The sequence below is a fragment of the Scomber scombrus genome, chromosome 9, assembly GCF_963691925.1.
Source record: "Scomber scombrus chromosome 9, fScoSco1.1, whole genome shotgun sequence".
NCBI classification, from domain to species: Eukaryota; Metazoa; Chordata; class Actinopteri; order Scombriformes; family Scombridae; genus Scomber; species Scomber scombrus.
This window is the reverse complement of record NC_084978.1, coordinates 22,683,092-22,698,445: the sequence shown is the minus strand read 5'-3', so window position 1 is coordinate 22,698,445 and position 15,354 is coordinate 22,683,092.

Genomic DNA, 15,354 nt, shown 5'->3' with positions numbered 1-15,354 from the left:
CGACAGATTTTTATCAAAATGAAAATGAAGAACGAGCAGCATATTTGTTTGTTTCGCTCCACAAATTAGAGTGCTCTGAGATTCAGAGGTACATCTGCTTATTATAAAAATTCACAGCCAGAAAATAAGATACCTAAATTGGAGGGAAGAGAGTAGAAAACAAAACAAAAACATAGCTTTCTTTAAATTAAGTGATTGCATTAAGACCAATGCTGACTATCAAACACAAAAACACTCAAGCGGTTACAGAGGAAATGTACAGAAACACGTTACTTTGCTCGCTTTGTTGATGGCCACATGAGGTGCAGAGAAAACTAATGTGAGAGCCGGCTGCAGATAGTGTGAGTAAGAGTGGGTTCAGTGACGTAGCTGAGCTATAAATACAGTGTTCCAAAGGCCATATTGACATTTAGGTGCTGATTTATATGTCTGGCTCTGGTCTATGAGGTCTTTGCCATTGTTCACAGGCAGATGTGATGTTACCAATCTGCCTCCCCCCTCTACATTGTGAGGAAACACCATGTAATGGGCACAAATTGTTTCATTTTTGGCTCTTCCAATGAAACAGTTCGGGAGGAATGTAAGACTTTTAATGACTCCAAGAGCCACGATAAATTTAAAGTTATGAAGGGGGAGGAGTTATTTAAGAAGCCCCTGTAGTCATTTTCATTTTCTGCAATGATAGGTACTGAAAGTTGGAGCACTTACAAGACATTGGTGGACATGAATCAATGAGTAACAACATGTGAAAATATTTGGGGGGAAGGGATAAGCCAGCATCACATTGTGAAGTGGGAGGAGCTATTTTGGGCCCCCCTGGTTCCGGGATAAAAATGTCATAAATGTTTTCTTACAGACGATTTTACATGACTCACAGTTGGAGCTTTTCTGTTGCTTGAATTGGCATGAAACTCCCCTGGTTAAATACAGCTGCGTTACAAAATATCTGGTATTTAATTTGCTGAAGGTACAAGATACGGATATGAAATTTTTTTCCCTCTGATTAATAAACTCCTGACAACACCCGTGTTACTGTTTACACCGGACATTTTACAAGATTAGGTATTCAATAATGATGCTCAATATCTGTAAAGTCCTTACTTTGATTGTTAACATTCGATTTGCAGTTTAGAACTTCCCCTTACTTATGAGTTAGTGATGGTGAGCTTCAGGCTGCTGCCAGCGGGTTATTGGGGAGCCAGAGGTTGACCACTGCTTAAGACTAGAACCGGAGCAACCCGTTTGCCATCTGGAAAGAGACACACTGAGAGCAGACGGAGAGCGAGAGAGTTTCTGTCGAAAGCAAGCAGAGTCTTAGGGAGAAATGAGAGCATCTACTTGCTAGCAGCTAAATGTGTTAACAGCAGAAAGAAGTGGGGATGACAGACATCTCTCTACTAAAAACATTTTGGGAATGAGCACGGACCCTCCCACTTTGCAACTCTATAAAACATAAGGGGGGAACTAATACAACTACAACTCCCAAGGTTTCTTTGGTAAGAAAGATCTAATCCTCATGCCCGATGACAGGTGGAAAATACAACTTTAAATTTATTTATAGAATATGTTTATTTGTATAGGGAAAGTATGGACCAATGTTACGTACCACAACATTTATAGCCTAAGCTTGGTTACAGTGCCTAGATGGGTTCTAAAATACATAAAACTCAACAAGAAAATACAGTACATATAACAGGACAAGACACAAACAATGATACAATAAAAAACAATGGCAAGCTGCAGATCGTTATGACAAGACTGATCTCTCTTGTTTCAACTTGAGTGTAAAATGATCTCAGTCATGATCCATTCTGTGTGAAAGGAGTTCCGCATGATGATCCCCCGAAGAGAAAAGTGAGGATTTATGAAAGGGTCCATTACAGTTCTCCATAAACTGTCCCTATCATACCAGAAACCCTGAGTGAAACTACCAGATCACTGAACAAAGCAAGCAAATTTAATGAAAGGATGAACACTTCGCATATTAACTTTCTTAAGAATATGCCAGTGGTGAGATTGTATCATCTTCCTGTCCAAAACCTTAACTGTACCATTAGGCTATACAGTATATCATCAAAAGAGGCTAGATTAATGTAGATGCTGTTTAGAAAACTAATATATTCTGAAGCTTAAATCAATTTTCTCAGAGACTCTGGATACATTTACCAATAAGATTCTGTCTTTGGGTCCCATCTGCAACAACACATTTCTGACTCACTTCTTCATATCAACAGCGGCTAGGACTCATGGGTGTTGTAGTATTTAGAGTCATCTCCTGTTCAAAATGACAACGTGGACCTCTTAGAAATAAAGGTGACCATACATAAACACACAACATTGTTACATTATTTAGACTCATTTATCATTAAAAGTACAATTTGAAATTGTAATTCAGAGTGAGGAAAAATATTTCTAAACCTCCCACTTCACAACATTTATGGCAAGGATTAAAAAGAGAGAATATAGTCAGAATAATTTTGCAGAAGACAACATTATCTACTGATCAGGTCATAACCTTGGTAAACAAATATAAGATTTATTTCTAGTCATTGTTGTTTAATGTACTAGTGAAAGTTTTCAGTTATACTGCACCAATAACCCAGAGGCTTTTAATGTAATAGAAATCACACTATAATTCATAGTAAAACAACATCCTTCATCCTCCTTGTTATCAAATCAATATTTTTATTGATATTAATTAATATTATTTGAAGGACTTCCTCTTGCAGCTTTAAAGCAAATCTCTACAGTTCCTACAATATGTGAATTGGGATTCTGATGTTTAGATTTCTTTATATTTCTGTCCAAAGAATAATGCAAACCAGCCAATGTCAGCAGTATTCAGGAATTTGCAAGGTCACAAAGTTCTTTACTGAGAGAAGTTTGTATCCACTTCCTGCCTCCAGCCACAACTGCCATGCCTCACACAGTGTTTACTCGCTCTTTCCTCTCTCTCTGGCTAGTCTTCATTATGCTGCCAAGAAGCAATATGGCTATGTGCTGACATAGTAATTATATACATTTCCACCCCCATCTTTTATTTTCACTCCCAGCATTTGACTTGTATAATCCCTATTAAGAGTGTTCATGTTGCAAATGAGTGTCAAAAACATTTATGCAATTTGTTAGTTCTTCAAACATATGACTTCAGGAATGATTGAACCCTAATATACAGTACATTAATTTTAATGAACATTTGCTAATTCAAGGAAAGCAGGAACAGAACTGCATTGGGAAACAATGTTTTTGCTCATTTGTTTTTGACAATAGACATTGAGATTGGCTTTTCTTCTTTATGAACATATAAAAATATGGAAATGTTGTGTTATAATATGTTGACATCAATGCAATGAATGAGCAGAGACTTTGTTGCAGCTGATCCATCCAGAAGGCGGTGAATAATTCACTGTTTGGTTGGCAGGAGGCCTGGGTGGGGATGAAAGACCTGGCTCCCACCCCAGGAGGGCTGAGGATGGGAGGGAAACAGCTCACGGTGCCTGCCCTTCACCACTCCAAGCTAGGTTAGCATAGTTAGCGGTCTAACAGCAGTTTGTTCATTAGCAGTCCCTTGCTGGGTGACAACATCCAGTCAGTGTCAATTAGACAGTAGCGGTTGAACAGGTGGGACTGTGACTGCTGGGAGGAGAAGAACCATTAGGGTGAACGATGAATGCCAGGAAGTGCAGCACTAACATCTGAGAGTAGTGACTGATGTTAAGCCAAGTCACTAGCACAGGTACTGTCATAGCATTTTGAGTAATAGAGTACACTGAATGCCCTTCAGGCTTTCAGGAACATGATGCCAAATGATACATTTCCAAACCACAGTGTTTCTTATTCTTGTCCTCTGAAAACAGAGCGTAACATTCCATGATTACCAATTTCAGTCATGCTGTCAAGGTGGTCACTTTTAATTATTTCAACTTACTGTAGTTTCAGAGAAATTATGTTTTCCATCTGCTTGGCATGGTAGACGGCTCTAATACTAGGCTATCCATGAGCCACAATCAGTATGGCTATGAGGGAAAAGCCAGTCAGATGCACAAAATGAGGGGTAGCATATTCAAAATCGTTTGTCTTTGAAGATGGAACCAAAGACAGTGCCACAGTTGTTGATTACGTGCACTGTGTAGGCAGCAGTGTTCCCCAGATTGCTAGATTCAGTCAAGCTGAAGGTGCACTGGGAAAAGTGCTCTTTTTAGGCATGTAAACACAGAACAAAAGTCATGTATTTGTTTTTTCTAGCTCTTTAGTTTTAAGGTACAGCCGGTGGGTGGAAACTGATTCACTAAAAAATAATGCAATGGGTGTTGTTTAATCATTTTGCTGTCCTTCAGTATGGCTGTCTCCCATGGTGGCTTTAGACAACTATTAATATTTTTTCCTACATTCCCATATGGCTCACATTAGCTTACACTGTATATGCATTCATCAAAATAGTAGCGATTGGGAAACGACAAAAAAATCTAACAAAACAGCTGGATGAACAAAGTGTCTGTCAGTAGCCTATCAATGGTGACAGCTGTTTCTTGCTAATGGCAGAAAGCAGCAAGTGCATCCAACAGTTCACCTGTTTATTTATACCCTTTCTGTTATAAACTGTCCCCTCCACATCTGTGTGTGTGACTTCATGTAAAGCAGCACTCCAGTGAGTATAGGCAGACAGCAAAGCTTCTTTCACTTTGCAGTTATGTGGCTGCTGGACAAAGGGTACATTGATTTAGAAATTATTCTGACTGAGAAATGTTTGTCATTTTTCTTCTATTTCTTCAGGGACGCTCACACAAAAACCATCTTCTGAGTAAGACTCATCCCTGTATGCTTGAAAAAGTGGTGAAGTTTGTTGTTTCCATCTTTGACAGAACTGCAGCTTTGTGGTGAGCTAGAATTCAGTCAGTTTACAATGGATTCCAAGGATGACAAGTTTTCACAGCGGAGGGAAAAAAAGCAATGAAACATCCACAGAAATGTCTCAAAGCCCTGCTGCAGTATAATCCACTTTTCCACTGTCCATCCATATTCTCACTATGTTCCTACTAAATCACAGCTTTGCTGAAATGTGGCTAATCACACTGCTTCGATATTGTGATGTCATCCTCCAAGAAGCTCTATTTCAAGCAGTGTACTGCACCACGTTGTAGTGACTGTCTCACTATAGATTATACCACAGTGGTTTGAGAAGCTTCTGTCTTGAAATGTTTTTTCACTGTAAAGCTTGTCAACATTGGTATCGATTTAAGAGATTTTAATATTAAAACTTGAAGTACAAACATTTTTTGTCTTTGAACTTCGGTTCATAGTCATTACCACCTTTATGGGTTAGCTCCATTTTTCTCCTCACTTTCTATAAATACAAGCATTTTTGGAGCTACACAGGTGAGCCTTGTTTACTATAAACTGTGGTTATTACTTTTCAAGTAGGACACAACTTATATTTTTCAAGAATCTTTTTACCATCAATTTCCAACAAATACACATCCTTAGATCCATAGAAATCTGATTCTGGCAAAAAGAAGAACAAAAACTAATCCCTTGTGTTTCCCTTTCCTATCCTACTTTTTACTCTTTTTACACACATCTAAGAAAGACTTATCTCCTAACTAAATAAATAACACAGACATTTCATCCTTGTAAGGTTAATAATCTAAAAGTATACCATTACATTTAGAATAGAATAGAATACAACTTTATTGTCCATGATGGTGGAAAAACAAACATCATCATCAAACATCACACAATACTTAATTCATGAAGGAATCCCTTTGTAGGAAATTAGTTTATTAGTGAAGATTAGTAAAACAAAAAGAGTGAAATCATCTTTAAATGACCTTAAGCAGAGTCTCAGACAGCTGCACCTTTAAACATGCATGAAGGTTAACATGTGCTGCTCACTACACCCCAGTCACACAAACATGTCCTAGCACATGTACACTTAAACACACAGCTACACACACTAAGACTTAACCCCCACAGAGAATCTAATCAGCACCAGTCGAAACATGTAGTTCACCTCCTTTGGGTAAGAGACAACCTCCCTAAATAAGAATGTCTCTATAATGAGATTTTTCTGATGGGTCTTCAACGTTGAGACTGACCTTGTTCAGCACCTTACCCTCATTTAAACCACAAATCCGTCTGCACGATCAGAACGGAAGATTTTTAATTAAATGTGTGATAGCAAAATTGGAATACTTATCTTGGTATTTTTCATTTTCCCCTTTGAGCTCAAATTCCATTATCTTTGTCTCAAGAACTGTCAACGCATCAAGATTTCACCTCATGCGACAGCACTTTAATACTCTCTTTAGAGAGGCTGACTGCTGTGAAGATGAGGAAATTAAACGCTCAAAGCCTCTCGCGGTAATACCAAAAGTGGTGCGAGAGTCAAATAAACTGCACCTTTCTGCCCTTACAGATGCATTGTTTTTTATCATCGGACCAGAAGAAAAGCATGAGTATGACATTTTCTACATTGTTAACAAAGCTGGCTATGTCATTGCCTTTGGCAAGAAATGTCCTTTGTGCAGGCATTCCAAGGCCTACACTGTACATTATCTCATCATATGACCCTTAATATAGAGCTAGAGGGGGTTAATGCTGCTGCTGATTGCATAAAGATCAAGATTTCAGTTACAGAAAAGAGAGTATTTTTTATTTATAGTGTTATAAAGTGGAAATGGAAATAATGTTTAAGTTAAATTGCATCTTTTAGATTGAAATATGTCCAGTTTAATCAGGTCATATTACAGATGTTTACTTTTCCCACTTTCCCTTTGCAATTGCACTTCCTTCAAGTACCTTCCGTTGGTCCACATAGAGGGGAATATGTTTTACATTTCCATCCATTTTAAATCAATTTTCAGTATTCAGTGGCATATAAGAGAAGATTAACTCCAGTGGGCCTCCCCCTGGATGATCCTTTCATTCTTCTCACTCTCCTTCTCCACTTCCTCTTCTGATGCCCGCTGCCCTCCGGAGCATGTAAATCTCACCAGTAAATATTTCATAAGGGTCGTGCAGAGTTTCCCCTTCTCTGGTGAGGTTAATAGAATTCGGAGAGTGTCTTCGCCATCAGGAGGCGCCTAATTAAATCAAGAGAGGATGCTTGCGGTATACCTGCGCTTGCTTGCTTACCTACTGCCATACTTTCCAAAGCTACTGGAGGTAAAATGAAGAAGGGCTGCTGTGGTAATTGATGGGACAGAAGGTCCGAAACTGCTCTCAAAAGAGATTTAAGGATGTTTTGTCTCCGAGCAGGATGTCAAACGAGAGTCCCTAGACTGAATGGCTTTAAGGAAGTCATTTGAACAATAGAGTCCATTTGTTCAGCTGTTCCACAATAAGTGTTTCCTAATGTATTAGAAAGCTGCACTAAGGTCTAGATATAATTGATGATTCGAAATCTACCCATTACATCCGCTGAGACAGCATTAGAGAACATTGATTTGCATGTGACAGGGATTTATGAAGTGCATTAATACATTGCCTTTTGCATTTGTATTACAACTTCTGCAAACTATTAAACAGCAACAGCCAAAACGTAAGCATGAATGATTATTACATTTACAATTGAGCGAGGTATGGCAGAATGTATTGTGGAAAACAAAGGAGTTAAAGCTACTCCAACTCTTGCTGTGATAAAAGGAATATCCCAAAACAATCAAAGGGTTGGTCATCTATTATCAAGGCTATGGGAGGTTAGGGAAATGAGTGGAGTGAAACAATTCTTGAGGGAATAATCAAACTGTTTTATTTTAGCAGGAATAATCCAAGAGAGACGGTTTTAATTTCCAAATCCCCCACAGCAGTGACCCAAAATTAATTGTTCCTTTCGCAACAGAGGGAGACCCCTTGAGACAGACAGAGGAACGTCAGAAAAAAAAATTCTGGGTAATTACACAACTGTAGAGCACTTTTCTGTGGAGAGGGAATCTCGTTGGCCGTAGATTATGTGAGTTTAATGGAAGCGAGAGCTGACCTGAGGCTGAGGAGGAGAGAATTAGATTGTTGACATACAGGACTGCTGAAGCTGAGAAAGCTCTCACAAATCATGAGTGGCAGCAGCCCAGGCAAATTAGGCGTGTCTCGCAATGAAACATTATTCATGGATGGACAATATGTGCTGTGCAGAGACGGGTGTAATTTTTCAACACTCTGCACCGTTACCAATCCAGGCACATATAAGAGCAGTACCTTAGGTGAGGTAAAACATCTGTTGGCTGCAGTATTTAGATGGAAAAATGACTTTTTCACAGACAGCACAATAAAGTCCTGGACTTCTTTCCGTCATCATGCCAGGTGCAAATTTCTGTAAGGTACATATACAATCAGATAGACAATAACAACGTTCAGTTCACTAACAAGATACAGCACAAGGTTCAGCATACAACCAAAGTACAACAGCTGCATATAAAACTTATTTTAATGCAGCGTCTTTGCAGAAATATATCTAAAAAAACCATGATTAGCACATTTCCTCTGCTGGAACTTTTTTAAGGACTCAGACTGATAGATTCTACTACAGTTTCGGAGTAGTCAAACATAGACTTGACAATTGCTACAACTTGTGTACGGCTTTATGCACACAGTAAGCAAGTGCTGGGTGCCATGCTAGCATGACGAGGACATTTGTAGTCATGTTGATTGATGTTACACACAAAATGTTTGTAGTCAGTTACAGAAAGAGAGAATGCAAGCATAAAACAAAAGTAGCAATGGAGACAACGAATATATCGTACTTCGTTCTTAATCCAAGTTGAACTGTTGGTTCCGGTTATTTGCATCGCAGTAAGTTAAGCACACCAGGCTATGGGAGCCTTTTAGCTCATCCTTGCAAATTGGTTTGGGATCGGCCCAAGACCACCATTTTGGTTTGGTCAGTTCTTTTTGGAGTTCTATTGCTGTATTCAGACCTGTCTAAACAAATCTGTCTGATTCAACTGGACTGAACAACCCAGGTTTTAAAACGCCCTTAGTTCCTGAGTTAAGTTTCCAGGGCTCTATCAAACCTGGAATGATTTTGTTTAAAAAAAGGGGCTGATGCTTCGTTTACAGGGTTACAAAATGCTAACAAAGACTTCTTGTTGTCATCTTGGATCCAGTGATTAAACACACAGGTCAAAAAATATGCTGCTGAGAATTTCTGTACTATGTTACACACATTGAAACACAAAGTAAGTCAAATGGTGTCAAAGGTGACAAACTGTTGGCTTCTGAACACAACCCTGCAATATCACGGACAATGCAGCAATCACAAGATAAAAGCTGGTGATCTTCAAACAGGTGATGACAAATAGTCCATTAATCCAAGACTGATTTTCTTCACCTGGATGAGGATGACCAACTCTCTTATCTTGAGATGATTTCTGTATTAAATGGCTATTAAGGGTAACAGCCTGCAACGACAGACTCATTCCACAGAAAACACTCATCTAACAACGGAAAAGCGGTCATTAAAAATAAATAAACAGATTAAAAGGGTAATAAAATAGTTGAAATGAATCACTGGTTTAATATACTGTAGTACCGCTTATACGATTATTGCTTGATTGTTTATCATTTCTTAAGACACCGTTATTGGATTGTTGTTGAACTTCAGCATCCAAAAGAATAGGCTGATACAGAGCAGCAATGTAAGACATCATAATTCTGAAATAACAGTAATGATACATCGTCATTCATATCTGATTTGAACTCACGGAGTCTTTAGAGTTACTTCAGCTGTATTTATTTTATACAAAGTCCTGCTGTTTCTCCTTGCTATATTGAAAAGAGCCTGGAAACTGAGCTAGTACATAGTAGTCATTTCCTCTTCCTCTTATTGCTCCTGTAACAAAATTTCCCACATCATTGGAATAACAGATAGCCTCCATTTCACATAGACACACACCCTACTTCATCCGATTTACTGTGCCAGTAGCTTTCACAGCGAGCTACAGTGGGACCATCATGGAGTGATTTTTGATGTGTGTGTGCGTGTGTTCGTGCGCATGCATGTTTGTGTGTGGTTTACAGTTGCCAAGGGACTATATGCTTCCTGCCTCCGAGTATTATTCTTTTTTAGGATCTCTCTTGGAGGCTGTAATGCACTATTGATTTATTTAGCTAATATATTTCTTCTCTCTCCTCCTCATTTTTTTAACTCAAAAAGATGTCATGTGCTGCGCCCGTCTCTACATGGAGCCACATCTGGGAATAACAAAAAACCTCTCCCACAAAGACGTGAAACTGTTGGCAAAAATTTAAAAATCGTGGTGCAGTCTGACGAGCAGTTTGGTCTTGGTGAATTTTGGCAGCGCAGTGGAACAAAAATCAAATCAACATCATCTGGTGTCGTATAATCAGGCTTGCTCTCAAGAAATAACATGTCACATTATTTTAGTTTCCAGTGAGTTTAAATCTTTGTCGAAGAGAAGGAGATGGTGTACAAGCTCACCTATCATGCCTTAGCTTCAGGCTTTTGGAGACTTTCTGTTGTCTTTTAGAAAATCTTTAAAGAGTACATGAATCCAGAGCTGTCACTGTAGCTAAGTCAAATACACCCCATTCAACCCTCTCCCCCCGAAGTGATGTGCTGTAAGAAAAAGGTCGAGCCTGTGTTAATAGCTTACAAATCTGTCTCAAAACCTTTAGTGAAACACAGCCGAACAGTGAGTATAACAGGGATATGATGGGTTCAGGATTTCCTATGTTAGCACTTTTTATTTTATGCAATAGAGAATTGGGTCAAAATAGGACAGAGTTGGAGAATATACAGTGGCCATCCCCTGCTGTAACGATAATCCTCAGATAATAAGTTAGTAGTAATGACACACCATTAATCAAATGAGAACTCATTACTACCCGTATCTCCATTTGCATCTGCATTACAGCAATTAGGGGAACAAAGCGATTCTGCCATATCCAAAGCACTGTGAATGAATTAAGATGATCTGATTACACTGAAGCGTGTGGAAATGTATACTGTCAGGATTCCATTGAAATGAATACCAAGCATTAGAAAAGCTATATCAGCTATGGACTCCTAATCTTACAGATAGTGTTGGAACCATGGTGCCTCCCACTAAGAAAAGAGCCACCATCCATATATGACAATGACAAATAGTCATTTTATTACCTCTTTTCCAGCTTTGATTATATTTTTTTGTAATTTTGTGGATAATCAAATAAATAGATTTACTTTACTGTTTGCCTACAATTTTGTCTAATTTTATCTAACCAGGAACCTGTTACATGTCAGTCACTGCTTTTTTGGTTTAGTTTGTCATATAATCAAATTCTCATCACATTTACGGTTAGAAACACTGACCATACCCTCACTCATTGCTTGAGACCTGTGCTTTTCCTGCTATGACAGGTTTAAATGTATGCAGTGGAAAAGGTCCACTGCATGCTGTACTCTTGAATAATGTAATTATTTCTTATCCATGTAGACAGCGACAATGGATATAAAGTTTAGGATTTGAAGTATAGTGCTATGCTTTATTTTCCACACATCCTCATAAGCTTGGTATTGACAAAAACTGTCCAAAATGAGAGACTCAACCTTACCCTAGTAATGTTTAAATTTGATCACTTCACATGTAACAATGAACCTCATGCAAAACATGTTTGAAAAATCTTCTCACAAAATTGTGTACGTGTGACTTTGACACACTTTTAACAATGCCAGTAGTGGAATTAGGCTTCCGAATGAGAAAAATGCAGCAATATATATTATGTGAGGCACACTATGACTGAAATTAAGAGGACATTTTATGATATTAAATTCAAAAAAATACTTTAAAAAAAAAGCAGCAGGAGAGGGCCAGAATTAATGTCATGAATATTTAAAAGAAATTGCCATAGGCCTACTAAATGATTACATGTCTTTTGTACACCTGAACCTGCTGCAACTGCATAGTTTAGTTTCCCTGCACTTTAAAATCCATTTAACTAAAAAACCTTCACTCTTCAATTAATCTTTTTAATGACTTACTTTTCATTTCAGGTACATTTTTATACCGATATTTCTATCTCAAAAATATTAAATAAGCGGTGCACTTCTGCCTATGACGATTTTGCCCTTTTACAGTGTTTTTGTTCAGTATTTATATTTTTCAAAATTTTTACTGAAACTCGAAGAATCCATTTAATTCTGTTTGTTTTTCTACAGGCCAACTCTGAGTAGCACCGAAGAATATTCTTGCTCTTGGCAAATCCAATAAGAGAAATGGAAAGTGAAAGCTAAAATAAAAGGTTCTCATTCATTTCATAGTGTCTTAACTTATTAGCATCAAGTTGAGAACTTCCTCAGCAGCGGCCGCTCAAATTAACCTGATAGGATAATGTGAGGCAGGGAGCCGTCAGAGAGCCTTCAAGGAGGCCTGTCTGAGGAGGAGTGAAGAGGGTATCAGGTGGGTGAGAGCCCAGTGGAAGCAGCCACTAGTGGAGAGTGGCCCGCTGACCTTCATTAACGCGCCTCAGTGAGCTATGCCAAGCAGTGTGCTGTGTGTGATAGCGCCTGTTTTCCCACACAGACGGTGACAAATTGCATCTAGGGAAGGAGATAGGGCAGTTATTACAGCCTTTAGAATCAAACGTGGAAACGGGAGGAAGAGTGAGAGGAGAGGCGCAAAGAAGATTAAACGGCATCCCAGGAAAACACATACATTTCATGTAAAGGAAGTGTCTTGTCTACAGTTCGGCTCATTAACAGGTGATGCAAATGGGTCAGCGAAGACTTTTTTCTGGGGTCAGATCATTTAAAGACCTGACAAACACTCCTTCATGCCACTTTTTTGTAGTATCTTCATGCACACAAAAGTCATAAATAAGAGAAAAACAGCTTCCATTCTCTGTGCTATCAAACTTGGCAGTGATAAAAGGAGAGCTGCATGTGTGTGTGTGTGTGTGTGTGTGTGTGTGTGTGTGTCTGTGTCTGAGTCTGTGTACTTCGACCCAGGAGACTCCCCTGAAGCAATGAGGTGTGGGTAGAAATCAAACTTCATTAGATCCACAAGAGGTGAGCCCTACGGCGAGCCAAGCAGGCAGTAGAGTAGAATAGAACTGAACTGATCCTCTACGAATTTTATTTCACTGTTATTATACAGTAAAACTTTATCTTTTTTTGTGATAACTAATTAGGAATGCGTGTGTTTGTGTGTTCTTAATGCTATGCCACATGTTTTTTGATGTAATGTAGAATAGAAAACTGAGTGATCGATTTTATTCAGACCATTTCTGCAAGAAAAAGGGACAGAAGTAATGTCGAGGAATGACAAGATTCAGTGTATAATGGAAGTAAGAATGTGTTTGGGAAGATTAAAGAAATGACTGGGCCTCTTAGCCAAGACCCTTTCATCTTACAGCTCACAGTGGCTGCTTCCATTACTCCCTGCAATATTTAAAACTTTCAGGAAAATGCTGAAAATGGCCGTTATTCTGTAGACACATTTTCTGATTGCGGTTCGAGCCAACCACAGTGACACATTCGCTGCGTTTCCTGTGGCTTCTCCGCAATTTAAAAAAAATATAGTGTGAGGCTGACATCAATGAGATGAAATTACATTAAATGCATTCCTCGATTCCTGTGTCCCTTGAGCATTTGAAGGCAAACTGAACAAACTGCGGGAATGGCGAAAGAGAGGTAATTAATGAATGTCAATAAACACTTAAAAGCCTTTTTAAGCCTTTAAAGCCTGCACATGAATAGTGGGTTATCAAAAAAAAGTTTGATTTCATGAAAATCTTAAGGATTATAACTTTTAAGTACAAATCCCTTGCAAGCAGATATAAATGTAAATATGTTTTTGCTCTCTGAAATGCACATTGCTTCCTGTCATTCCACTCTATTTCATTGATCAGTGTTCCGTATGTGCTTAAGGGGTTTATGATTGTTTTATTTTTTAATTTGTGTAATTTGTTGTTTTATATTGTCATCACAAGCTACATGCATGAATTATGTGCAAATAGCAACACTAGCAGGGGATCACTGGACCATAGAAATGAGCAGTAGCATCTGTGATGTCTCCCATATATTACGGTATGGACATTTTCAAGCTTCAATTAGGTTGCCATCTTTGCAGTTTACAGAGCCATAAAATCTTAATTCAATGGATGTTTAGTTGAGAATGTGTGATCAGTCAACAACACCACAGCTAAATCAATTTGAATAGAGTAAAGGAAATAAGCTACTGAGACCACAACCACAATTTCACATTCCAGGAGGGATGATGGGAACCTCCTTTGTCACTTAATAGGAGCTGGAGATTAAAGGCAACCCTATTATGTTAATTTCCAGCTCTATATATTTATTCTGGGACTCCATTAGAGTAGCTTTGCATGATTCACAGTTTAAAAAAATGAATCCTTATTTATTGCATGCTGGTCATTTTATACAGCCTCTCAGTTCAGCCTCTGTCTCTAACAAGCAGTTTTAACTCCTGTTTCTTTAAGAATCCCCTCCTGATGAGCCCACTCTGCTCTGATTGGTCAGCTCCAGGAAGCCTACCATATCAAAGTTACTGTTGATGAAAACCCAACATTTCCGGTGTTTGGTGAGTGACATTAAAAACTTTTAAATTACTAAAGAACACGAAACTTTTGTTGTAAAGAATTTATAAGAAATTAAACATGTTCCTCACCGAATTAGTGGAGCGTTCATAGCATACAACAAGATATGGAGATATATGGAGCTTTTTGTTTAGCTCATCAGTTAGAAATAATGCAGGGAGGAATAGTACAAGCAGAAACAGCCACAGTGATGATGATGTTTGATGAAGAGCTGCAGATGACCAGCACACCTCCAACAGGTAAATCTACTTATTTCACTTTGTATTGCTGTGTAATGGAAAAAACACACAGTGTGTCAGCTCGACTCGAGTCACGACTCAGCCTGACTACCGCCATAATGTTAGTGGAGTGAAGCAGGGAACTGGTGCGCTGTGCATGAAGACGACATAAAGAAATCTGTCATCAGCTGATGGTGGCATCTCAAAAGTAGTGTTCAGCTTTTTGCTCACAGGGATTACTTTACTTCATTATTTGGCACTTTGGCCATGTTTAATATGAACATCTGACACTATAACAATATGTATATGTATTCAAACCTGAGATTTTCCAATCACACACAATACAGATACAGAGTACCACCTCTATTGTGACTCCACTCCATTTGGCCAGTTATCTACAAGAATAAGACTTAATATACCAGCAAATTAAAACAAGACGGCCTCAAAAATGCTAAGTACCAACCAGTGGTTTAATAAAAAGACATCACAAGTTCCTGCATCTGCAGATTTTGTGTGTGCAATTTCAAGTATCAATGGGAAGTTCATGAGTAGGAAGGAAACCGCAAACATATCAGGATGTGTG